Genomic DNA, 26,273 nt, shown 5'->3' on the forward strand with positions numbered 1-26,273 from the left:
AATGGCGCAGTTGTGGAGTATGAAGCTAGCATTTGTAGAGTTGAGCTTACTCCTAGCTTGGTTTGTCCCAAAGATCATGATCTTAGTTTTTGAGCTGTTTAGGCAGATCCAATTACTAATCATCCATTCCTGGATGAATAAATATATATTGTTCAGCTTAATTGTGTCAGTGAGATAGTCGCCTCTGAGGTCCATAATAAGTTGAAAGTCATCGGCGTAGTAAGTAAAGTGGAGACCCTTGGCTCCTAGTTTTTCACATAGGGGCTTTATATATATATATAGAAGAGGGCCAGGGAGATGCAATCCCCCTTGGGCTCTCCGTAGCTGATGGGGACTGGGTCTGAGCAGGCTGTGCTCAACATATTCTGGATGTTCTATCACTTAGGAACAAGTGTATCTATTCAGTGGCATGGCTAGAACAGTTTCCTGTATCAGCTAATGTTGTTAGCAGTCGTGGGAGACAAGCAGCCCAGTCTTTCCTTTTTCTAGTCTCTCCAGCATTTGTGTATGCAAATCAAGCGAGGTGTTTTCTGTCCCGTGATTACTACGGAATCCAGATTCTTTATAGTGGAACGCTGATGATGTTTCAAAGTGTGTTTGTAATTGAAGTGTTTCTGCTTTATCCAAAAATGTTAATAGGAAAGGGGTGTTGGTTATCGGTCGTAGGTTTGCAGGGTCTTTTGCGCTAAATTCAGGTTTCTTGGTGATAGGGGTGACTGCTACTTCCTTTACAGTAGTAGGTACTTTCCTGTGTAGAAAGGAGGCATTAATAAACCTGGTAAGGAAAGGGGCAAAGGTATCAGTGTTCTTAAGAATGATTTTAGCAGGGAGAAGATCTCCTATACAAGAGTTGGGCCTAATATTGGCTAACATTTTGGTGGTATTATGAATAGTATTAAAGCAAAAATCAGAGGAAATGTTCTTGTTTTTTCAGTCAATGCCAGTCACTTGCTCACAGGGTGCTTTTTATAGTGTTTTGTTTATTTTGGATTTTGTTGTGAGCCAGTAAGACTGTCCTGGAACACTTTTTGCACTTTGTCGCAGTCATCTTTATTGGGAACCATGGAGTGGGTGAAGGCAGTTGGTTTTTCCCATGATTTGTATAGCTCGAAAATGTCTTAGTTTTATTTCCTGCATTTTCAATTTGATCGTCATAGTAAAGCTTTTTCGCCTCAAGAATCTTATCTTTATATATATTTTCTATGGATTTCCATTTATCTCTATTTTCCATGTTTTGATTTTTGTCCCATGCTCACTCAGCTTGTCTTTTCACCTTTTTTAAGGTATTTAGGTCTGAGGTAAACCAGTTTTGCTGGTTGGGACAATCAAGTATTATCTTAGTTCTTAATGGTGCATTTTTGTTAAGCAGGTTAGTGACCTGAAGTTTGTAGATTTCTACTAGCCTGCATTGAGGATCAAGGTCTGTGGAACCATTCATGATATGTTGCATGCAGGTTTCATGGTCTGCAGTGCAAATTCATGGTCTTCAATGCAATACTTGCCAGTGGCCACAGCCTTTGGCTATGCCAACTGTATATTCAAACATATTAATGGGCGCTAGCCATGGCCTTCAGCCATGGCCACTGACTACATCTTTTAACGTTGCCCGCTGTATATTTTAAAACTGATGGGGTACTGGGAATGGCTTTTAACTATGCATGCACATTGTTATTTTTAACACTAAGCAACCACTAGCTATGGCCTTTGGTGCTGGCCAATGACCCCAACCTTTGTCATTGCCAAGTCTATGGCCTAAATTGTTATTAAGGTAATCAAAGTTGTCATAAGCTAACTTATAAATTATGTTATTTCTAATTCCAGTTTTGATGTAATCAGTTATTTACAATGTAAATAGTGTTGTCACTAGTGATGGCATCAGTGATGTGATGATTTGTAATGTCATAAGTGTTCTCATATAACATGTAATTAGTGATGTCATCAGTGATGTGATCTGTGATGTCATCATTGTGGTCATAGGCTGTGCATCAGGGGGCACGAAGTTAAGGTGGCTTTAGCTGAATTCTCACCTTAACGTCCCTACAACTAAAATGTTTTCCTTGAATTTCAAAGGTATTGTTATTCCATAGATTTTTAGGATGCTTCCAGACCACTAGCATGGTCTTTGGTCACTGTTCATTTTAAAATACTACCAGACCACTAGCCATGGCCTTCATCCATGGCTGGCGGGCACGGACGAACACTACCAAACCACTAGCCATGGGCCATGGCCGGTGGGCACGGTCACTCTATATTTTAAAACACTTGCAACCTATCGCTCAAAGATGTTCAATCACAAACTGGTTTTGTCCTATTTTGACAGTGGTATTGTTATGTATAAAAGGTTACAGGCTTTGAGAACTCACAATGTTTTTAGGCAATATGCAGTGAGATTAAATTATTTGCCATGGACCACACACTTTGGTTAAGCAGCGTGCTTCAAGCCCCTTGTTTTATGGCCAGTCTCTTGGTGACTGTTGTGATGCATCGCACAACCCTAACTAATCACATTTAAGGAGCACAGAAACGAGAAACAAAATGACTAACTGTAAGAATAACATATGCCCAGGCACTTTCTGCACCCATAGCAAAAATCAAAAGCTGACACCATGAATATACGTAAGTAAGTCAACATATATCTTAAAGTGAAATATACAAATGCAGTTCATTTGACCTGCCCCTTACAATAAAGTGTGCATGCCAAAATAGCATTGAACTTTAAAAAAAAGTAATGGACACCAGAAAAATACCCTGAGAGAGGAAATGTTCCAATACCTATGCTGGCAAGGTATAAAAAGTGCTCACCTTTTAGACCCAGAAATCTGTCATGATATATTCCCTGGTAAACAAAAGCCCAATACAAAACAAGTGCTTATGGTCTTGTTGATAAGGGTCTGCACTGGGAACACAACAACCTGAGTAAACTCCTGGTAGTCAAAAACTTGAGCAAGCTTGCCAACCTCAAAAAAACTCCATGTGTTGCTTTCGCCCTCTGAAAAAAAGTTACACTCTTTACTCACATGTGCCCTTTAATTGTGACCTGAAAAGCAGCCACAATCAGAGGAGAATAACTGCACCAGTGTCCTGGGTTACAAACTCTCTTGCCATATCGTGGGCACATACTCATGAATTACTTGCCCTCTCATTATTTCCCCTGCTCACCCTCATGTCTGGCATCCAAGAATACTCTGCTTTATAAAGATAACTTGAAATGTACATATTCCACAGTGTCACTCAATTAAATAAATCCTCATTGAACTATGTTAGGCAAAAAATGTCAGATTTTACCATTATTCCCCCACCCCCTCTTGACTGGCAGACTACAAATACCAGAATGCAATTCAGCAAAATCCAAGTGCAAAACCTTCCAGTCTGAAAGTAGCACAGTTGGAGAAAAAAGGCAGATCCCATGTGTTTTCTTAGTGTGTTACGAGATATTTAAAATGAAGAAAACACACAGCACCAGGCTGTGGACTGTCTCCCAGCCATGCAGTAACTGGGACCAACCATGCTTAGCTTCAAAGTAAGGAAGGGGCTGGCCCCATCAGGCCATGTTGCTCTATGTGGTCTTGTAACTTTGCCTCATTTATTAGGCACCATAGCCAGAGGGGGCTGGCCTTTTCCTTGCTTTGAAACTAAGCATGGTGGTCTTGGTTACTGCATGTATCGGAGACCCGGGTCACCCATGATTTTTCACCCAGATATCACTGTAGCCGTAAAAATATCTATTTTCTTTAATTATGTATACAAGATTGCAGGCTTTGAGAACTCCCAATGTTTTTAGTTAATGCCCTGTGTGATTAAATTATTTGCCGAGGATCACACACTTTATTTAAGTAGCATGCTACAAGACCCTTGTTTTATGGCTGGTCTCTTGGTGACAGTTGTGATACATCACAAAACCCCAACTAACCACATTCAAGCAGCATGGATAAGGGAAAAAATTATCTGAATAACACATGGCCAGGTAGTCTTGCCCCATAGTGAAAATCAAAAGCTGACACCCATGTTTATGGCGCACAGTAAGTGACCATATATTTTAAAGTGAAATATACAAATGTAGTTCAACTGACATTATCCTTACAAGAAAGTGTGCAAGACAAAAAAGCATTGGACTTTTAAAAAAAAGTAATGCACATCAGAAAAACAACATGAGAGAGGAAATCTTCCATTAAATATGCTGGGAAATTATGAAAGGTGATCACCTTTTAAACCCAGCAATCTGTAGTGAAATATATGAAAACAAAATCCCAATACGAAGCAAGGGCTTGTGAGTAAGTGCCTGCACTGGGAACATGACAACCTGAGTAAAATCCTGGTAACCCAATACTTGAGCAAGCATGCCAACCTAAAAAAAAAACAGGGGTTGCGTTCGCCCTCTGAAAAATGTTACGCTGTCCACCCACCTGTGCCCTTTACTAGTGCCCTGAAAAGTAGCCACAATCAGGGGAAAATAACTGCACCAGTGTCCAGGTTTGAACACTCTCTTGCCACATCGTGGGCAAATACTCATGACTTACTTGCCCTCTCATCATTTCCCCTCCACACTCCCATGTCTGGCTTTCAACACAACTCTGCTATATGAAGCAAACTCCAAAAAGTACACAAACCATAATGTCACTAAAATACATACATTCTTATAGAGCTAAGTTAGGCAAAAAGTGTACAATTGTGGCATTATTCTCCCCCATCTTGACAGTGAGAATACAAATACCAGAATGCAATTCGGCAAAAGGCAAAACAATGGTATCTGAGCGCAAAACCTTCAAGGACTGAAAGTAGCATGCTTTAAAAAATAATACTGATGCCGTGTGTTATGAGATATTTAAAACTAAGAAAACAAATGGCTTTCAGGACTGTGGACTGTCTCCCATCATTGCAGTAACCGGGACCAACCCTGCTTAGTTTCAAAGTGAGAAAGGATTCAGCCCCCTTAGGCAATGTTTCTCTAAGTGATCTTGTAAGGTGGACTTATTCATTAGGGAGCATGGCCTTACGGGGCTGAGCCCTTCTTTGCTTTGAAGCTAAGCAGGCTTCATCCGAGTTAATACAGGGATGGGAAACACACTGTTGCTGTAAAATATATATTTTTTAATTTTGACTAGTAGACTACAAATACCAAAATACAATTCTGCAAAAGGCAAAAAATGGTCTCTAAATGCACAACTTTCAATGACTGACAGTAGCACAGTTTAAAAGAAAAATGATTTAGATGCCCATTCAGGACTGACCCTGCTTAGCTTCAAAGCAAGGAAACGGCCACCCAAGGAAAGTTGTCTTGTAAATTTGGATCATTTATCGGGCAACATAGCCTGAGGAGGTTGGTCTCTTCCTCGCTTTGAAGCTAAGCAGGGTCTGTCCTGGTTACTGCATGGATGGGAGACCTAGATGGCAATCGTGTCACCATAGCCAGTGATTTCTCACCCCCAACGTCACTATAACTGTAAAAATATCTTTAAAAAAAGAAAACTGCGTGTACTGAACTAATACTCCTTTATAGTCGAGAATATCAATAAATAAAATGCTTTCCTGTCTCCAGTGCCCCCCTCATCGGTGCCAGCTCCCCCATTCCCCACACGGCTTCCTCACCTCTCCTGCCATCTCCCTTTCACCCCACAAAACATGCTGTTTCTGTGAAGCAGTTTGCTTTGAGATGCCGGCTATTTGTGGCTATTCACGGCCATAGTAGAAGCTACATTGTGTTACAAACTCAGTCCCTAGACCCCCTCCAACTCTCAGATTCTCTTGGTGCCCCCTAGCAACCACCCACACCTCTAGCCAGAAGCCATTTGTATGTGTTTTGACTTGCAAATAGCTTTTTTCCTGTGTTTTATTTTCCCATATCCTCAGCTATAACCTTGAATATCTCTCGCATCGAGAGAAAAACAAGATGGCAGTTTTCCATTTCTGAAAACCATGATCCTGCAATGCACCATGGGATATATAACTATCAATTTTTGAGAAGGGGGCACCACCTTCACCGGATCGTGCAATTTGTTTCAGACCAGATCCAAATCATCCAACAGTCTGGGCTATGCGCTTTGGAAAATATTTTCCTTGTTTGTCTGTTAGAAAATGAATAGGAAGTAGGCCGCGACACACATTTTTTGTGTGTCTTCTTAATAACTTCCTTATTTTTTAATGTTATCTTTATGAAACTTTGCAGTCGGGGGTAGAGTGGGCAGGGAGGCAGCAAGTCCCTAGTCACTTTAGAAATTTCAGTCAAATCCGTTACTCAAATCAAAAGTTCTTAACAATAGAATGTTGAGGAGTTCCTATGGGAATCCTACTCTCCTTAACTATAGGGTGGCTATTTCCACCCTATAATAATAACAATATCTATGAAGATATGGTGTTTTCTAGTCACTAGTTTCAGATGGTCATACAGTGCCAACATTTTTTACCTGCTCACATCAAGTGCCAGTGATTAGCACTACAGAAGTGTTTGACAAATGCATTTTCCTTCTTTGTAAAACATTTAAAAATGTTGCTAATACTAATTAACATATTCAATCTGTTTCTTAGTGAAGTACTATTGATATTTATATTGATATTTTATTTGTATTGCGCTCGTACATAAGTGTTTCAGAGCACGACGAGGCAAGGGAGGGGAACAATCTTACTAGGCCCAGTGACATTGAGAACGTGCAAGTGTATGGAAGAGGGAGAGGGGTAAGTGCAAGGGAGAGGGGAGAGGTGGAAAGTTCTGAGAAAAAATCTAAATAAGTAAATAAAATATGAATAAATAAATAAATAACAAAAAGCAAGAACAGTGGTAGTGCAGCCAGCAAGTGGCAAGTGCTAGGAATAAGGCATTCCTTTCTGAATAAGTGCAGAAAAAGAAAAGGGGGGCTGTAGGGTTACAGATACAGACCCCAGTTCAAGGGATTGCCCGGAGGCAGTGCGGGTAGGTGGCAAGGTGAGCATGTACCTGGGCCCTAAAGACGAGGGAGACCAGGTGCACAATGCCGAGACAGAACAGATCAAAGGGGAGAGGAGGAGAGAAGGCAGAAGCAAAGAGGAAGGTCTTGAGGTACTTCTGGAACCGGAGATGGTTCTCCTCAAGTTTCAGAGTGGCAGGGAGGCTGCTCCTGAGGGAGGCCCCAGCTGAAGACAGAGATCTAACTCCAGCTCGTTTCTTAGAAAAACAACTGATCCTGAGGGAGTTAGAGGTGGAGGAGCGAAGAGCTCGGGAGGGAAGGTATTTACAGAGGGACAGCTGAAGGTATTCTGGACCCAGGCCCAAGAAAGCCTTGTGGACAATGCAAAGGGTCTTGAATTTAATCCTTGCAGCCACTGGGAGCCAGTGAAGAGATTTCAGGGCTGGAGAGATATAATCCCAGGACTTGAGGCCAAGGACGAGTCTCGCAGTCCTGTTCTGGATAAGTTGCAAAGGGCGGAGAGTAGAGGCAGGTAGATTTAGGAAGAGGCTGCTACAATAGTCCAACCTTGAGAAAATCAGGCCTCGAGAGACAGTGAGCTTCTGGGGGAAGGAGAGGAAAGGAAGAATGCCTCTGAGGAGGTGCAGTAGGAAGTTTGATTTTGAGACATCAGAAATGTGGGCAGAGAAGGAAAGCGTGGAGTCAAAGATTACCCCAAGGTTCCTGGCCTCACACGTGGGGGCAGGAAGAGGCCAAGGGAGGCTGGCCAGAGAGAGACAGGAAAGGAGGGTGAAGGTGTGCCGATGAAGAGGATCTCAGTCTTGCTGGCATTCAGGCAGAGATCGTTGGCGGCACACCAATCCTGAATGGCAGATAGGCAGTCGGAGATCAGAGAAGGAGAAGAGGTGGCCGAGGGAAGCCTGAAAATGAGCTCAGTGTCATCAGTATAGAACTGGAAATTTGAGCAGAAAATGGCACTGCGTTGGGCGAGAGGTGCCAGGTATTGGTTAAAGAGCCAGGGAGATAGATGAAAGGAAGGACCCAAGTTGGACCTGGGAGGGTCGATCAGAGAGGAAAGAGGTTAGCCAGTCCAGAGCCTGATCAGTGATGCCCAGGTTGTCATGAAGATGGTTGAACAGGATGGTATGGTTGACCGTGTCGAAGGCAGAAGAGAGATCGAAAAGAATGAGGACAGAGGGAATGTTAGAGTCAAGGTTGGAGAGCAAATCATCACAGATGTTCAGGAGAGCAGTTTCCGTGCTTCTGCCAGCTGAAAAGCCAGACTAATGGTCATGGAGACAGCCAACAGAATCAGAGTAGAGGTTAAGCTGAGAGATGGCCAGCTTTACCAGGATTTTGCCCAGAAAAAGAGCAATGGAAATTGGGCAAAAGTTAGCTGGGCAAGAAGGATCCAATGTGGGTTTCTTGAGAAGAGGATGCACAAGAGCGTGCTTCAGAGGGGAGGGGAAAGCTCCTGAGGCAAAGGAGAGGTTTCAGAAATCGGTCAGGGCAGGAGCGAGGGTGTCAATGTGGTCTTTTATGGTTTTAGAAAAACAGGGATGAACCTGTTTTGACGAGACTTTCATAGATCAGACTTCTCTAGCGACCTCGTCAGGGGAGAAAAGAGGAAAGGAGGAGAAAGAGGGTGGGGGGGTGGCTGAAGCAGGGTCAGAGTTTACAGAAGGAGGGAGGAGAGGAGGCAGAAGAGGGTGGACATGATGTCCTGGGTTTTTTAGATGAATTGAGAGGCAAAGGCTGTGCAAAGGGCCTTAGAGGCGACAGGAGGGGTAGAGACTGCAGCAGGGTTGGCCAGCTTCTTGCAGATTTTAAAGGGTTTGGCTGAGTTGTTAGGTGCTGCAGAGACACGGGCTTGGATGTGGGCTCTCTTCTTGGTGTGGACAGAGAGTTGGTATTGCCTTTGGAGCAGGCAACTGGCCAGTTTGTCAGAGGATGAACAAGAAGCCCTCAATTTCCTCTCAGCCGCCCTACACTTATATTTAAGTGTAGCTAGGTCAGAGTCATACCAAGAATTGCACTTGGCTTTGGGTTTCAAACAGATCTTCATGGCAGGGGCAAGAGCATCAAGAGTATCGGAAATAGAAGAGTAGAGTATAGACAGGGCTGTGTCAGGATGAGAGTTAGCCAGAGTTGGGGGAGTGAGAGAAGGTGGCGACAAAAGCCTCCAATGACACACTTCATGGGCTGGATGTCCGAGAAGGTAGGTGGCAGTGTTGGGTTAGACTTAGCCTGTGGGGCAGAGAGGGAGAAATGAGAGGAGAGAAGGGAGTGATCGCTCCAGGAGAGAGGAGTGGTTAGAGGGATGGAGAGGGGGAGGTCAGAGGAGATCAAGACATCAAGTGAGTGCCCTGCAGAGTGAGTCAGGCCAGAGGGGAGGATAGAAAGGGAAAGAAAGTCACAGAGGTCACACACAGTGGAGGAACACACAGTGCCTAGATGGATAATGAGGTCACCAAGAAGGGGGAGTTGGGAGGTTGAGGCCAGGAAGGAGGAGTAGAGGTTCACCCACTCAGAGAGAAAAGAGGTGATCTGACCAGGTGGCCAGTAGGTGGTAGCCACAGTAAGAGAGTGGCTAGGAGACAGAGAGAGCCTGCAGACAAGGCATTCAAAAGAGGAGTAAGTCTGTGTTGGAATGATAGAGGCAGGGATACACCCAGGAAAGATCAGGGCTACACCCCCTTCGTACAGGATGGATCTGGGTGTGGAGAGGATCTTGTAGCCATCAGGAAGGAGAATGTCAAAGCTTGTGACAGAACTGGCCGTGAACCATGGGTCAGTAACACGGAGGACATCAAGTTCATTCAAGTTCTTCCAGGAGGTGGCAGATGTCAAAGAAGAGTTTGACAGCAGAACGAGAGTTGAGAGTGGCTAGATGAAGGAGGTTGCCAGATTTAAAGACCTTCCGGGGAGGGGAACAAATCAAAGGTATTCCCTGTGGAGGTGAAGAAGGAGCCCAATGTGGGGCAGAGGAGGAGGGAAGGGAGGGCAAGGTGGCCAAGGGGAAAGGAGGGGACAGCAGGAGATGAAAGGAAATCAATGAAGTTAGTGTTATGCTCAAATGGTCTCTGCGGAGGCATTGGGGCGCGGTTGCAGCCCTCCCAGGGATGAAACTCCTCTTGTCTGTTCCTCCCTCTGCGTCTGTGTGGGGAACTGCGGTGATGAGCAATGTGGTTCCTGCGTGAATATAAGGGGAGTCATATGAGTATGTAGGCTGTGGTCCCTGACCCCTTCTCCAGACCTCTTCTCCCTGGATGTGGCTTCCCTGGGGTTGCACTACTCTTGAGGCTCACCATCTGAATCAACGGTTTGAATGAGGATTTTCTTCCAATATCCTGAGAACCTTTTCCTGCTCCTCATCCTAACCTTTTCCTTCTTCCTGCTTTGGTTTTCTGAGTCCCTCTGCGGTTTCCATCACCCATATTATCTATTATCTATCATCATAAGACTGAGATTGCAGTTTCTATATTGTTCCTGCAATAAAAAAACACAGTCAGCACGCTGCCTTTTTAAATTGTGCTATTCGCATTCATGTGCACGTGCCCGTTGCTGCATATTGCTCGCCTACCTTTAGCATCCCTTTTTTCATCTTTTTTCGTCCGTGATTCACATCATTTCACATTTTTTTGGGATTGTTTCCCGCTTTGTGGTTGGCCTAACTATCGCCAGTGTCATTCAGTGCAGCTGGGTTAGTTGCAGACCTTCCTTGTGGTTTGGCGTCCTCACCTCCTTTTTATTTTGCTGCTTCGGTGAACGAGGAGCCAAGCTTGAGATGCCTTCCAGGGGCTGGACGGCCCATTTACCAATTAAATCCATTGAATTAGGAGGCACGTCAGCGTCCAACCAATCAGCCTCTCCTAGATGCTGGGCTGCCCATTAACCAATGAGATTCATTGAATTAGGAGGCACGTCAGCCTCCAACCAATCCAGTTCCTCCTAGATGCAACCCAACAGGAAGAGACCTTTCAAATCAATGCCCCTTCCTTAGTTTGGCTCGCTCGTTCGCTCTCTCCGCCACTTGCAAGCAGACGCTTTCTGTGCGTCTTGCATTGTTGGACGAAGTAAAGTCACCAGCTAGCCGGCAGCCCGAAGTAAACTCAAGGTAAGGAGTACCTGTCTCCACGTAACTGCGGCTAGTCCCACACGTAATCCTGTTTATCTCTGCATCTATTTGTTTCGATACAGTCCCAGGAAGTACTATTTATGCCTCCATTTGCCTTCTTTTCTCCCTCTCTGTTCAGAGGCAGCACATTTTGCTTTCCCCTCTGCAGGCAAGAGGCTATCTGCCCTACGCAGGAAGCAACACAGCTAACCGCTAGCTGGATGCATCCCTTTTCCCTTTAAGGTAGGCACATGCCATTTTTTCACTGAGACACGTAGCACTTAAAAGGGGTTCTCTAAAACCATGCATATTCACATGCATTTTTAATTTTTAGGTCAATTAGTTTGATGTCAATTGACGGACCTTAGGAGTCATCCCATGTACTCCGCGGAACGCAACATTAGGAATTCATTTACTCCAGCGTTCCCTATTAAGCACTTTTGTGAAAGGTAGTCACCCACTTTTCAACAATATATTACCTGTGTAGCATTATTTATGCACCCTTGTTTCTGAAACTTATTTTATTTAATTGCCATAGAGCGTGTTTTCTCCGATGTGGCCCCGTGTCTGTTGATGCAGCCCTGCCGTATGTCATCCCGCTTCCACGCATCCAGACGCTCTGCGCTGGGATTCCTGGCTCACTTTGCGCCTGGCTATCTCCACTCACCCACAGCAAATTGACTTGGTAATTTTTATGCCTTTGGGCGTTTTACTTTCTCTTTAAGCAATATGGGTAGTTGAATAGAAAGGGTTCATCTCTTTCATATTATTTACTTTGTTTATGTCTGCTTCCCCACAGGGTCCAGTTGTTGTATGGTATTTCGCCCTGAGGAAGGCAACTTTAACTATGTCATGGAACTATTGGCCAGACAGGTGGCACTTTTGCCGAAACGTGGTCTAATGATGTCAATTTAAATTTACTGTTTCTGTCACTAACTTTTGACATGCACACGTAGGCAGACCTATCAGCAAATCGTAGGACATAGAACAAATTTTACTCCTGCCAACTCTTTTGAGAACAACTTGTGCAGTGGCCCAATACAAGCCATAAATAAGAATATTGGCTGGGATCTAGGCCACCATACAGTTGGCAGTTTGTTGTCCAGTTTCTTTTAGAATTCTCTTTTGTCTACTTTGTTCAAAATTTTGAAGAAAAACCTACATTTAAGTTTTTGTGTTTGGTGTCTTTTGACTATTAACCTTCTAACCATCGAACAAATGCATTTATATGTTTGTTATATTGCTTTATGTTTAGTTGTTTATGTATTATTTACACAACTATTTCTTTGTTAAATAAATATTTGTTATGGTTTTTCAATCATCAGACTACCCTGTTTGCTTTCAGAGTCTGTTACAGCCTAAAACTTTGAGTGATACCTTTGTATTACACCCTGACAAATAACTTGTAACTCAAACTAATTACTAATTAAACCCACAGCAGTGCGGACCCTCTTGTTTTAGTCTAGTTCTGAATCCCTTTCCTCACTGCTTATCGGATAATTCCCCCCAATTTCTTTGTGTTAGGATGAGCTCTCTGTCCTGCTGCTTCTGGCAGGGGCGCTTGTTGAAGGGAACTGAGTTCCTTCACTGGTCCCTTGTCCTGGAAGTCCAGGCCAGCTGCGACTAGTCCACTTCTCTTGGAGGTAAGTGTTTCCCTTGTTTCCACTTGCCTACTTGTCTTCTGACTGTTGTAATTGTATTTGTAAAGTTTGCTCTCTGACCTTTGTATGGAATGTCTCTTTTCTCTGCTGTCTCCCCTTGCAGGTGGTATAGTGGTGCCGGCGGTAGCTGCGGTAGAAGAAGCGGAGCCTGCGGTACGGAGGAGCAGGGCTGAGATGGTCTGACAGCTGATAAGTAGCCTTTAATGGCACCTTAGGGTGTGCGTTGGGTTTTAAATGTGGCGTGACCATGGGTTGGGTGTTTTCGGGAGTTCTAACCTTGTCTTGTCTTCTTTTCTCGTTTTAGGACTTTGGCTTCATGGGCACTGAGAGCGCAGGTTCTGCAGCGTCGATTCGGGACCTGCCAAGAAGATGGTGCGTTGCCGTGAGATGCGAGCCAGGGTCCAGGTAAGGATGCTGTTGTTGCAGGATCATGAGGGTCCAGGGGGCAGTGAACGTCAAGTTGCACAGAGGTGCAAAGTAACACGACGTGTTTGCTTGTGGGATCGGTCGGTTTATATAGTCTTGTTCCCGGCCACTCCCATTAGCTCTGGCCGCCTGCTGCCACGCCCTGCCACACCCGATGAGTCAGCACCTGAAGACCAGGCCTAGGGAGCCACGCCCGATGAGTAAGCAGATGGGGATGTTTTCTGGAATAAAGGCTTTCAGCACCTGGAAAGTTCTTGTAAAATAAAAGCACTCCAATGCTGAAGTAAAATAAAAGCACTTCTGCACTGAAATAAAATGTTCCTGCTCACATCTCTACATGAGCCTGGCGCCAAAGGCACCAGGACTGAGTCCAGCCAGGGCCCCTGTTTTTATGAGTCCCAAAGGGAAATAAGTGAGTCAAGTGACCCATTGCTCCCGTCACTAGATGGTGTGGTTTTTGTGTTCTGGGGCCCGTGGCCATGACAGTGAGGGAAACGCCTGTCAAAGAGGAGGAGATTGGCTTGAGTGCCTTGGACCATGATTGTGCCATTAAGGTAGACATTAATGATGACTTTAGAAGAGTGCAAGGGAGCCATGAGAGCTTCCCATCTGGTGCCACCACCATTAATGGGAGAAGAGGAGACAGAACAGAGCACAGAGATCATATGAAGAGTCCATAGATCTGGCGAAGGAACGACAAAGAGGATGATGGTGAGTGTCTGTCTGGCGGAAGTGCTGGAATAGGTGTTAGCAATAGGGTGTCCAGGGTTGGAGGCCAAGATATTCATTTTGATCTACTTCCTACCAGACTTAGTGAGAAAGGAAGGATAGTCAATGGAGAAGCCATTTTGAAAAGATAGGAGAAACAGAAAGCGCCATTAGAGTGGTAATGTGAAAAGGAGGGCGACAATAGGGATGGAGGAAAGGTAGGTAAGAGTGGAACAAAGAGATTGGTGAAGTCACTGGGCCAGCAAGTTACAGAGAAGCAACAATAACTAGCAAAGTGCAGAGCAAGTTAGCAGAGTACAGCAAGATTTGACTTTTAAACCAAAAGCAAAAACAGCAAGAATTGACTTTTAAACCAAAAGCATAATTAGCAAGATTTAACTTTTTAACCAAAAGCAAAAACAGCAAGATTTGACTGTTAGGCAGAATTATATGCAGCACCCTTTGGGAACACCACACACAACTAGGACTACAAGTGACAGTACAAATTCACCTTTGCTACAAGCCTGTACTACACAGTAAAGTGGTAGCGATGGCTGAGCAGCCAGACGTATCTCAAGAGCAAGTGAGCAGTATCAATAGTTACACAAAGGACAGCAATTACTATGATTCAAACAAACACTGACTCAAGGTTTCTGAGTAATAGAATATACATTTATTTACACATCAGTTGTAAAACATTTCACTAAAGTATAGCCGTTGAAAAATCACACTCTTAATACACTACACCACACCCAATAGATTCTGGACAAGTTAGGCTCAAAATGAAGTGTGAGCAAAATGGCAATCCAGCAATTTAAAAGGGAGGGAAAGCAAAAGTTAGACAATAATTGAGAAGCACCAACCAGTAAGTAAGGAGGGCAATCTAGAAAAAGGAACTATAGCGAGGACATCAAATTCAAGGGGCCTGGCCCAAAGTTAATGGACCAAAGTCTTTGCTCAAGATCACACAGTTCAGGGTAATTTGCGCTTAAGTCTTTGCCAAGAGTTCAGGACAAAGTTGGTCAGCAGAAAAGTCAGTTTAAAGAATGGAGAAGGACAAGCACCTGGATTGGCGAAAGGTTTCACACACTTTCACCGCGGCTGGATGAAACGAACAACTGGATTTGACAGTACCTTAAATGGAGAAGAAGGCTGTAGCTTAGGCGGACGTTCCTGGCAGTTCCTGCAGGCAGTAGGAAGACTGGAGGGTCCTGCACTGCCCAGGGAAGAAACCAGCAGCAGAGCAAAGCAACAAATAAAAGGTGAGCTCCTTAAAACGCAAGCATGGTCCGTTCCTCCTGGCTATCTGGTTCACTGTAGCTCTGTACAGCAAATTGAAGCAGAGAATGGAGGCCAGGCGAGCAGTTTGGTAAACTGGTTGTTCCCATCAGCTCAAGGGCAGAAGATTCCTTGCAGATCTTCCCTGTTGTTGGAGTATGAAGATTCGGACCTGCAGCAAGGCTTCACCGGGTGGTTCAGTTGTGGTAGGGGTCCTCTTTTATCAGCTCCTCTTCGGTTCTCTCGTTCCAGTGGTGACTCTGCCTTTCCACCACCAGAGACCTGCTTTTTATGCAGTTTTCCCCATTCACACAGCCTGGCTGTCAATCACACAGCAGGGTGCTGTCCCGCCGGTACAGTCACCACAGCCAATCAGATCAGATTGTGACATGGGTCTCCAAGGAGACCATGTGCAGGGAGTCCTAAACCCCTCCCTCACATCCTGTCCCCCCCCGACATACAGGCACCGAAGGAGGGCTTCTGTGCAGAAGCCTGAGAAAGGATGGCGAACAAAGGAACCAATCCTGGTTTGGCGCGCAGAGTAAAACACGAGAAAGACTTTTACAAAAAGAAATGGTGATTAAACCCAGCTGGAACCGTATAAAAACGTATATGGTCTAGCAGGTTTAAGTTCGAGGCTACCAAGATAGCCTAAAACAATACAAAGGCTATTTAAAATAACCGTGGTAGAAATAATAGGGTAGTTACCACTGCCACCAGCCTAGTCTTAATTAAAAGGGAGCGAAACAATGCTCCAAGAAAAACAGACAGAAAGGGATAAGTATTAACCCTTTCCAGAACTCTATTTAAGATAGTTTGTACTGGGTCGGTGAGTTTTTAAACGAGACTAATAAAGTCAATGGCAACTTTACATGTTCTGGGAGACAGTAGTCAGCCCCAGAAAATGAAGTCGGAGTTGGGAAGTCAAAAAGACAACCCTCTGTCACTGCACTGAAGGTGCTGTGTAACACACTGTAAAAAGATGACGCCTATGGAGTAAGTGAGGCACCACAGTCTATGAACACAAGAAAATGTTAAACACACACAGCAAAACACATGTTAGAGTGGGAAAAAAAGACTCACACTCTTACCAGGTGAAAAAAATAAACCCCATTAATCCAGCAAAGATGCTGAGGGACTCAGTAGGTAAGGGAAATTAGCCATTCTGGAGAATTTTCCCTAACACTCGCCCCTTCCAGACTAAGGGACAGGAGGATTTAATCCACTCCTGGATGAATCTCTACCTCTAGTTGGTTAAAAACATCCTAGAGAGACCATCAACATTTTGGTGGTGACATCCTGCACTATGCTCAAGGATGAAATCAAAACCCTTGCAGGCAGATTGACCATCTCAGAAGTTTTGGGTTTTCCAAAATCTCCCAGGCGGAGTGGCAGTGAGTGGCAGTCTTGCAGTCTCCCACCACCAGTCTTTTCTTCAGATCTATTGTTGGAGGTGTGTTTCCTGCTACTGTCATGATCTCTGCTTCCAAAAGGTCAGGGTTTTCCCAACTCCCTTGGAAGCAGATCCATAACCCAGGTTCCGAGTGCCAACCAGTCCCAATTGGGACCTTTTGGACCCAGTCCTGGCGCCAGTGGCACCAGGCTCATAAATATGCCCAGTCCCAGCGCTGGAAGCGCCGGGCTCATAATGCTTGGGTGGACTTACCTGCAGCAGACCATGCTGCTTACTTGCCTGCCAGTTGAACCTCTGATCCTCTTCTGTTTGGAACTACTTTTCCTGTTGGGTGGGGCAGGAGCCACTCCCTAGATTCAGAACACTGGAACTCTTCTGGAAAGCAGGAACTCTTTTCTTACCTAGGCGTGGCTGTGGAAGGAGACACCTAAGCACTACAGGAGGCTATTTAAACCACACCCGATGGATGAATCTTGCTTTGCGTTATTCTGCATCCTCTGCAGCAGAACGCTCATCGTGTCTTCTGCATCTGATCCTGGGCCTAAGGAAAAAGGCTTACCATCCTGAATCCAGTCTTCAGCAACACCTATAAAGACAAGAAAGAACAGGTTAGCATTACGGTCTTCAGTGACAGCTCTTCACTTACCTGGTCCATCGGCTGTCACCAACGCCTCGCGCTGCATTCCGGCATCTGAAAGACAAAGGCTTACCTACTCTTCGTGCGCTCCGGAGGTCTTCATACTGCATTCCGGCATCTGAAAGACAAAAGCTTACCAACTCTTCGCACGCTCCGGAGGCCTTCGGCGCTGCATCCCGCATCTGAAAGACAAAACAAGGTGCGTTTAAAGACATTGGGGAACTTTAATACTCACGTGCCATTGCTCCTTTCCACATCTAACCCAGTGGGTATTCCGGCACCCTGCAGCCGCTCCGAACTTGTACCTGCAAAATAAAAAGACAGTTAGAGCGCATCGTGAAGCAGGCAACAAGCGCTTACTTACGTGCTTCCAGGCGCTTCTATTCATCACACGGGCTCCATCTTCAACTCACTTCAGCCCGTCATCCGCCATCGCCGGAACCCTGCAAAACAAGAGACATCATTACTAAAGACTTTAAAGACATTAGAATTACTCGAAACTTACCGTTCGTGCAGTAAACGACGGACAGCAGTCCTCTGAAGTCAAGAGGCCTGCTCCCCTTATCCAGTGAAGAAACTGGTTACAGCACCCTGCCCCGAGGCAGATGGAGAGCACAGCGTTCACTTACCTGAGGTGAGAGCGTTAACCTTTGGGGTTCTACAGGAGAAGAGAAAGGGAAGAAGAGAGAGACATTCAATAACCCAGTTCCTTAATCCCATATTTTCTATCTGCAGACATCAGACATACAGTGCACAGAGGTCCAGCCCAAAGAGCCAGCCGTGTGTTACACATCACCTTTGAAGATACGGTATACGCCCAGTCAAGACCGGCGCCTCTACGGGAATCAGGTGAGCGTTACAGAACGCAAAGACTACCACAAAACTCCCGTCCAGGCGCTATGAAAACCTCGGATGCCGACCAGCTAGCCCAGTTACTTGGGGAACTAAGGGCAGAAGTGCATGCAGCCCGTCAGGAAACGAACGCTCTAAGAAGGGAACTGATTATTTCCAAGGAGCGAACAGATGATCTCGCTAGACAATTGCTACAGTCACAAGCCGGACAGACCCCGTTACCCGCATCTGGGGGAAATCTTCCTTCTACATCCTCTATGAATCCAGTGCAGATCAACCTACCTGGGAATGTACCTCTGGCTCCGCCCAAACGATTTTCTGGTGACCCAAAGAGGTTTGCAGTATTTATCAATCAGTGCCGGTTGCATTTCTTATGCCGGCCAGCAGCCTTTCCAACTGATCAAGCTAAAGTAGCTTGCGTGCTTTCGTACCTTAGTGGCAATGCGGCAGACTGGTCGATCCCTCTAGTAAATCAAGATGATCCGGTCCTCCATGATTTTCAAGCTTTTCAGCTCAGTATGGAAAAACTGTTCGCAAGACATTCACAGGGGCAGGCCTTGGACAATGAGCTTCTTTCGTTGCGACAAGGTAATCAAGACCTTTTGGCTTATATTGCGTCTTTCAACAGACTGATAGTGGAAACTCAATGGCCTGAGGACAAAAGGATTACGCTGTTTTATAGAGGTCTACGTGGAGAGCTCAAAGATGTGTTAGCCCAAGTAGTGAATCCCCCACAAGATTGTTCGGACTATATAGACTTAGTCGTTCAAATAGATCACAGACTGCAGAACAGGAAGGCCGATCGTTCCAAGTTTGATGCTCGAGTATTTTCCAAACCGCCAACTCCTTCCAAAGGAGTAGACTCCGGGGAACCCATGCAAATAGGGGGTCTGAAAGGTCCTCTAACACAACAAAAGGAGCGGGAAAGGAGAAAACAGTTGCAATTATGCCTCTATTGCGGAAACTCAGGGCACTTTCTTCGAGACTGTCCGGTGAAACCTGCCAAGAAGGCAGTAGGAGCTGCAGTTACCAAAGTTACAAACTCTGAGCAGGGAAATGACCTCGCCCGACAAGAATAGAGGTCCTCTTGCCGAGCGTGAAAACCAGTTCCGTGACCTCGCATTTCGTGATACCTATGGTCCTCATTAGCCCTGATAATCCGGATCGATTACATGCAATTGAGCTTACGTCGACAGCGGTGCCATCGGCAATTATGTGGATCATGAAATGGTTTTGAGGATGAATCTAACTCTTTGTCCCAAGGCTGTAAAGGACGTCATTACTACGGTGGATGGTACAGAGATAGCCTCCGGGCCAGTAACGCATACCACTCAAGAGGTGACGCTAGTAAGTCAAGATGGACACCATGAGAAGATCGTGTTCGATGTGATCAAGGCCCCTCAGTTTCAGATTATTCTAGGAATACCTTGGTTAGAGAAACACAATCCTCTGATCGATTGGCGAGCAAGAACGGTCCAGTTTCCAGAATGTGTCTCTACTTGTCACCCTCCACCTGGTGTTGCACTGGCAGCAATTTCTTCAGAGACTCCCCAGTTACCTCCCGAATACCTAGAATACCAAGATGTTTTCCGGAAGGATCAGGCTAACTCTCTACCTCCTCATAGGACTTATGACTGCCAGATAGACCTGATACCTGGATCTACTCCTCCTTGTAGTAGAATTTATGCCCTCACCGAGCCTGAGAACCTTCACCTTCGACAATACCTGGATCAATACCTGGCAAATGGGTTTATTCGTCCTTCCAAGTCCCCTGCTTCTTCAGCTTTGTTCTTCGTTCCAAAAAAGGAAGGAGACCTTAGAACTTGTATAGATTATCGCTCCCTGAACCAGATCACCGTTAAGAATAGATATCCGTTACCTTTGATCCATGAACTCCTGGACCAAGTCAGAAAAGCATGCATATATACAAAGCTGGATCTTAGAGGAGCTTACCACTTGGTACGAGTAAAGGAGGGCGATGAATGGAAGACGGCCTTCCGCACCAAGTATGGGCTATTTGAATATCAGGTCATGCCCTTCGGACTTTGCAATGCCCCGGCCGCCTTTCAATATTTTATGAACGATGTCCTCAGAGAGCTCATAGATGTGTGTGTTGTTGTTTACATTGACGACATCCTCGTTTATTCTTCATCGGAATCTGAACATCGGAAACACGTGAAAATGGTCCTCGAAAGATTGCGTCAACACAAACTTTTCGCTAAGTTGGAAAAATGTGTTTTCAACGTGACTGAAGTTGAATTCTTGGGATTCATATTATCACCTGGCGGAGTGCGTATGGATTCAAAGAAGGTCGATGCAGTTCTCAAATGGCCATCACTATCCTCCGTAAAAGGTGTGCAAAGCATGTTAGGCTTTGCTAACTTTTACCGCAGGTTTATCCCCGAATTCTCTCGAATAGTCCAGCCCATCACTGCCTTGTTAAAGAAAAACAAACGTTTTGAATGGTCTACCGAGGCGGAACAAGCTTTCCAGGATTTGAAGACTAAATTTATCTCTGCACCAATCTTAAAACACCCTCGCCCCGAACTCCCCTACATCGTGGAAACTGATGCTTCAAGCCTTGCCATGGGGGCAGTTCTATCACAAAAGGACCCGGTAACCAATCAGTTGCATCCCGTGGCATTTTGGTCCCGCAAATTCTCGCCTCCTGAAATCAATTACACGATTACTGACAAGGAACTTCTGGCTATCAAGTCTGCCTTTAAGGCTTGGCGGCATTATCTGCTGGGGGCCCGACACACCGTTACTGTGATTACGGATCACCGAAACCTGCAATATTTGAAAACCGCAAAAGCCCAATCCTCTAGACAACGCCGTTGGGCATTATTCTTTGCCGAGTTTGACTTCATAATTACCTATCGACCTGGTACAAAGAACGGTAAAGCTGATGCCCTTTCTCGGATGGGAGTGGAAGAACACTTGATCAACCCTAAACCTGTACCAATCATTCCCGAACAAAGAATTCTGGGTGTAATCGCCACAGAATCCATAGAGGAAGTTAAGGATAAAGCCAGGCAACTTGTAACTCCAGCAGACATACAGAATTGGCATCTGCAGGGAAAGGACTTTGCAGTAAAGGACAACTTATTGTATTTCCAAGAACGATTATACCTACCCAGCACAGATTTACAGAAAAAAGTAATCTCTTGTTATCACGATTCTTTAATGGAAGGACATCCCGGTATGGCCAAGACCTCAGAAAAGATCAAGCGCTACTTCTGGTGGCCGTCTTGGAAAAAAGATATCAGAGACTTTATAATGTCCTGTGGAGTATGCGCCCAAAACAAGAGTCAAAAGGAAAGACCAGGAGGCCTCTTACGCCCTATTGACATCCCACCTCGCCCTTGGCATACGCTTTCTATGGACTTCATCACCGATCTACCTCCATGCTCCGGATACAATACGATTCTAGTAATCGTGGACTTATTCTCCAAGATGGCGCATTTCATTCCGCTCAAAGGCTTGCCAACAGCAGCAACTCTGGCCCGAGAATTTCTCGAAAACATCGTCCGACTGCACGGTTTTCCTTCGGTTCTAATTTCGGATCGAGGTAGTCAATTTATTTCTCACTTTTGGCGAAGTTGCTGTCGGTCGGCTCAAATTGATGTGAGACTATCGACCAGTCACCACCCTCAGACCGACGGACAAACGGAGAGGACCAATCAAACTCTGGAACAGTATTTACGCTGCATGCTGCAACAAACTGAAAAAACTTGGAAAGACATCCTTTGGATAGCCGAATATGCCTACAATAACTCTGTCCATTCGGGAACTGGGAAAACCCCGTTTTTTCTTTTGTACGGCAGTCACCCTCGAACCTCGGAGTTGGATCCCCTCCAAGATCTTGAAACACCAGCAGTAGACTACCTGCATTCTACAATCACCCAAGCCTTTAAGGAAGCTGTTTCTCACCTTCAAAGGGATAAAGAACAATACAAGAAAGGAGCAGATCAACATCGGAAGGAAGCCCCTCAATATCAAGTAGGGGATCAAGTCTGGTTATCCACCAAATATCTACCTCTAAAAGGGCCACGCACATTCAACCCAAGATACCTTGGTCCCTATTCCATCACTACCATAGTAAACCCAGTAGCGGTCAAGTTGGACTTGCCCCCGCACATGAAGATACATCCGGTCTTCCACGTCTCTCTATTAAAACCCGTGCAACCTCAAACCCGACTAACTAAATCTCCAAAACCTATCCTAGTTGATGGAGAACTCGAGTTTGAAGTCAAAAGCATTCTGGACTCCAAGATCTCCAAATCTAAACTATTTTACCTAATTGACTGGAAAGGCTACGGCCCCCAAGAGAGATCCTGGGAACCTGCTGAATATGTCCACGCTCCTCGCCTAATCAAAAGATTTCACTGAACATTTCCTGACAAGCCAAAACCCCCGGAGAAGCCCGGTTTCGGAGGGGCCTTGAGGGGGGGTACTGTCATGATCTCTGCTTCCAAAAGGTCAGGGTTTTCCCAACTCCCTTGGAAGCAGATCCATAACCCAGGTTCCGAGTGCCAACCAGTCCCAATTGGGACCTTTTGGACCCAGTCCTGGCGCCAGTGGCACCAGGCTCATAAATATGCCCAGTCCCAGCGCTGGAAGCGCCGGGCTCATAATGCTTGGGTGGACTTACCTGCAGCAGACCATGCTGCTTACTTGCCTGCCAGTTGAGCCTCTGATCCTCTTCTGTTTAGAACTACTTTTCCTGTTGGGTGGGGCAGGAGCCACTCCCTAGATTCAGAACACTGGAACTCTTCTGGAAAGCAGGAATTCTTTTCTTACCTAGGCGTGGCTGTGGAAGGAGACACCTAAGCACTACAGGAGGCTATTTAAACCACACCCGATGGATGAATCTTGCTTTGCGTTATTCTGCATCCTCTGCAGCAGAACGCTCATCGTGTCTTCTGCATCTGATCCTGGGCCTAAGGAAAAAGGCTTACCATCCTGAATCCAGTCTTCAGCAACACCTATAAAGACAAGAAAGAACAGGTTAGCATTACGGTCTTCAGTGACAGCTCTTCACTTACCTGGTCCATCGGCTGTCACCAACGCCTCGCGCTGCATTCCGGCATCTGAAAGACAAAGGCTTACCTACTCTTCGTGTGCTCCGGAGGTCTTCACACTGCATTCCGGCATCTGAAAGACAAAAGCTTACCAACTCTTCGCACGCTCCAGAGGCCTTCGGCGCTGCATCCCGCATCTGAAAGACAAAACAAGGTGCGTTTAAAGACATTGGGGAACTTTAATACTCACGTGCCATTACTCCTTTCCACATCTAACCCAGTGGGTATTCCGGCACCCTGCAGCCGCTCCGAACTTGTACCTGCAAAATAAAAAGACAGTTAGAGCGCATCGTGAAGCAGGCAACAAGCGCTTACTTACGTGCTTCCAGGCGCTTCTATTCATCACACGGGCTCCATCTTCAACTCACTTCAGCCCGTCATCCGCCATCGCCGGAACCCTGCAAAACCAGAGACATCATTACTAAAGACTTTAAAGACATTAGAATTACTCGAAACTTACCGTTCGTGCAGTAAACGACGGACAGCAGTCCTCTGAAGTCAAGAGGCCTGCTCCCCTTATCCAGTGAAGAAACTGGTTACAGCACCCTGCCCCGAGGCAGATGGAGAGCACAGCGTTCACTTACCTAAGGTGAGAGCGTTAACCTTTGGGGTTCTACAGGAGAAGAGAAAGGGAAGAAGAGAGAGACATTCAATAACCCAGTTCCTTAATCCCATATTTTCTATCTGCAGACATCAGACATACAGTGCACAGAGGTCCAGCCCAAAGAGCCAGCCGTGTGTTACACATCACCTTTGAAGATACGGTATACGCCCAGTCAAGACCGGCGCCTCTACGGGAATCAGGTGAGCGTTACAGCTACACCCTACACTACAAAGCCTCATTTACTCCGCGGAGCGGACGCGGAGTGGCGGTGAGTGGCAGTCTTGCAGTCTCCCACCACCAGTCTTTTCTTCAGCTCTATTGTTGGAGGTGTGTTTCCTGCTACACCCTACACTACAAAGCCTCATTTACTCCGCGGAGTGGACGCGGAGTGGCGGTGAGTGGCAGTCTTGCAGTCTCCCACCACCAGTCTTTTCTTCAGCTCTATTGTTGGAGGTGTGTTTCCTGCTACACCCTACACTACAAAGCCTCATTTACTCCGCGGAGCGGACGCGGAGTGGCGATGAGTGGCAGCCTTGCAGTCATGCCAGGTAAGATGGGCCCGGCCGTCCTTTCACCATCTACGATAGAGCTTTTGGACCCAGAAGATTCTACAAGCCCCTGTCTAAGAAGTAACGCAAAGTTGTTGTCCAAAAACACAATTGCACCCCTCACACAGCCTTTCAATCATCCTCCTTTGACTCTTACTGAAACAACAGCCGTTCGGCATATCCATTCGAGTCCAGGGCTCAACATCCCAGTACACCTGGGAAAAGGACATTGCGCTGCTAATGCTCGAGTCCCTCACAAAAAAGACACTGAAAAGCTTTTTCGCTTCACCAACAATAATCATTCATCATATCCACATGAAGCTGACTTAGCCGAGGAAAATGTCGCAACCTCGGGTGCTTGCAGCACTGAACCTCCTCCGACCTCCATGCCTGCAGTGATCGCCGTCCCCCTGCATGCCGGGTCGACACTTCCTGGAGCTCCGCAGCACCCCGAGGGGGGGGGGGCGCGTTGAGTACTCCGGCCGTGCCGCCCGGCCTTCCATTGGGGCGTGTGTTGGCTCTTCCAGCTGCTGCCGGCGCTCAGCGGCCCCCCGGAGGGGGGACTGCTTTGAGTCCCGAGCCCGTGCTTCCTGAGGCTTTGCAGGTCCTGGGCGGCTTGATCCCTGCCGCGGCCGCAGCTCCGCGGTCTCCCGGAGGGGAGACGGCGTTGAGCGGGCAGGCGGCACCGAGGCAGGAGAGGCCCGAGATGGGGACGGTGGAACCGGAAGAGACCGCCGCAGAAGGTGACTCGTCTGTCCTCCCACAGGGGGGGAGAGAGGTCCCGCTGCCTGGTTCCTCTGGGAGGCCATGTCCTGAGGATAAAGAGCAGGAGCACTTGAGCGGGCCAGGAGCCGCCGGCGTGACACCGACTCCTGCAAACGAAACCGAAACCGAATCTACTGCAGCACCACCTATTGCCGTAGTTGCGGCAATAGCAACATTTCACAGCGAAAATACTTCCAACCTGCCACCAGACAATTCAAATCAAGAAGAAAAAGTGATGACTGTACCAAGTCTATCTCTGCCTCAGGAAACCATGGCAACATCACCTGAAAACATTAAAAAAAAGAGACCTCGGCCCCATGACGATCTAACCAAGAAAAACCCTGTCTCAGACCCATCAACTAAACAAGTGAAACCCACGAGCTCTGCCAAATCCTTACCTAAACAGGCCAATTCCACCAAAACGCCTCGGGCAGGCCCCAAAGGAACAAGAAAGGGCTGCAAAAAACCTCAACGCCCCCTGAAATTACTATCAGACTTTTTCCATAAGCACTCTAAAGTCATTCAAGAGAAGTGTAAAGAACTGACAGACGCTGAAATCCTCGAGGCAGCCAACGCAATTACACCACGGCGTAAACATCGCAGGCTGATACAAGCCCAACGAAAATCTTCTTTTTCCCTTGCAAAAGAAGATAATAGGCTAGCCCCCAATATAGACCTGACAAAATGGCACTTTTCAGGCCAAGTGACTTCATTAATTCCACAAATTACGTCGGAAGAACTGGAGGTCCAGCACGCCCGAAACCCGGCTCTACCACCAACACCCATTTATACACCTTCTTCGCCAAGTGCCAACATTGCAAAGCCTCCAATCTCAACTTCTATTCTGTCTCCCCAACAAACCCCTATTATCATCGACCAGGGAGTACAGAATCAACCAAGACTCACATCCAAGAGCAAGTCGAGGCAGAGAGTCCCACACCTCTTCTGAATACTCCGACGTCACTGAAGCAAGTCGGCTCTGCCCTAATCGGCCCCATTCAACCTTTGCCACAAGACCTGTTGCTGGACTGCGAATCAACACATCGACCAAGTGGCAGTACCAATCACAAAGAACAGGCACTCGAGACCTCACCACCGTCATTAGGAGAGTCTCACAGACCCACTCCACAAACTCTAGACAAAGACCTTGGAAGCAAGTATCCTGCAAAATCAAAAAACAGACTCCAGTTTGAGAAAACCTTAGACTCCTTTTACTCAAACTTAGACAACTACAATAATCAAAGAAGACACTCCTCAGACCACCCCCCCAGAAGTCTATCAGCTGCAACTATGCCAACCAC

This window comes from Ambystoma mexicanum, chromosome 7p (genome assembly GCF_040938575.1).
Source record: "Ambystoma mexicanum isolate Mex_15411 chromosome 7p, UKY_AmexF1_1, whole genome shotgun sequence".
In the NCBI taxonomy this organism is placed as follows: Eukaryota; Metazoa; Chordata; class Amphibia; order Caudata; family Ambystomatidae; genus Ambystoma; species Ambystoma mexicanum.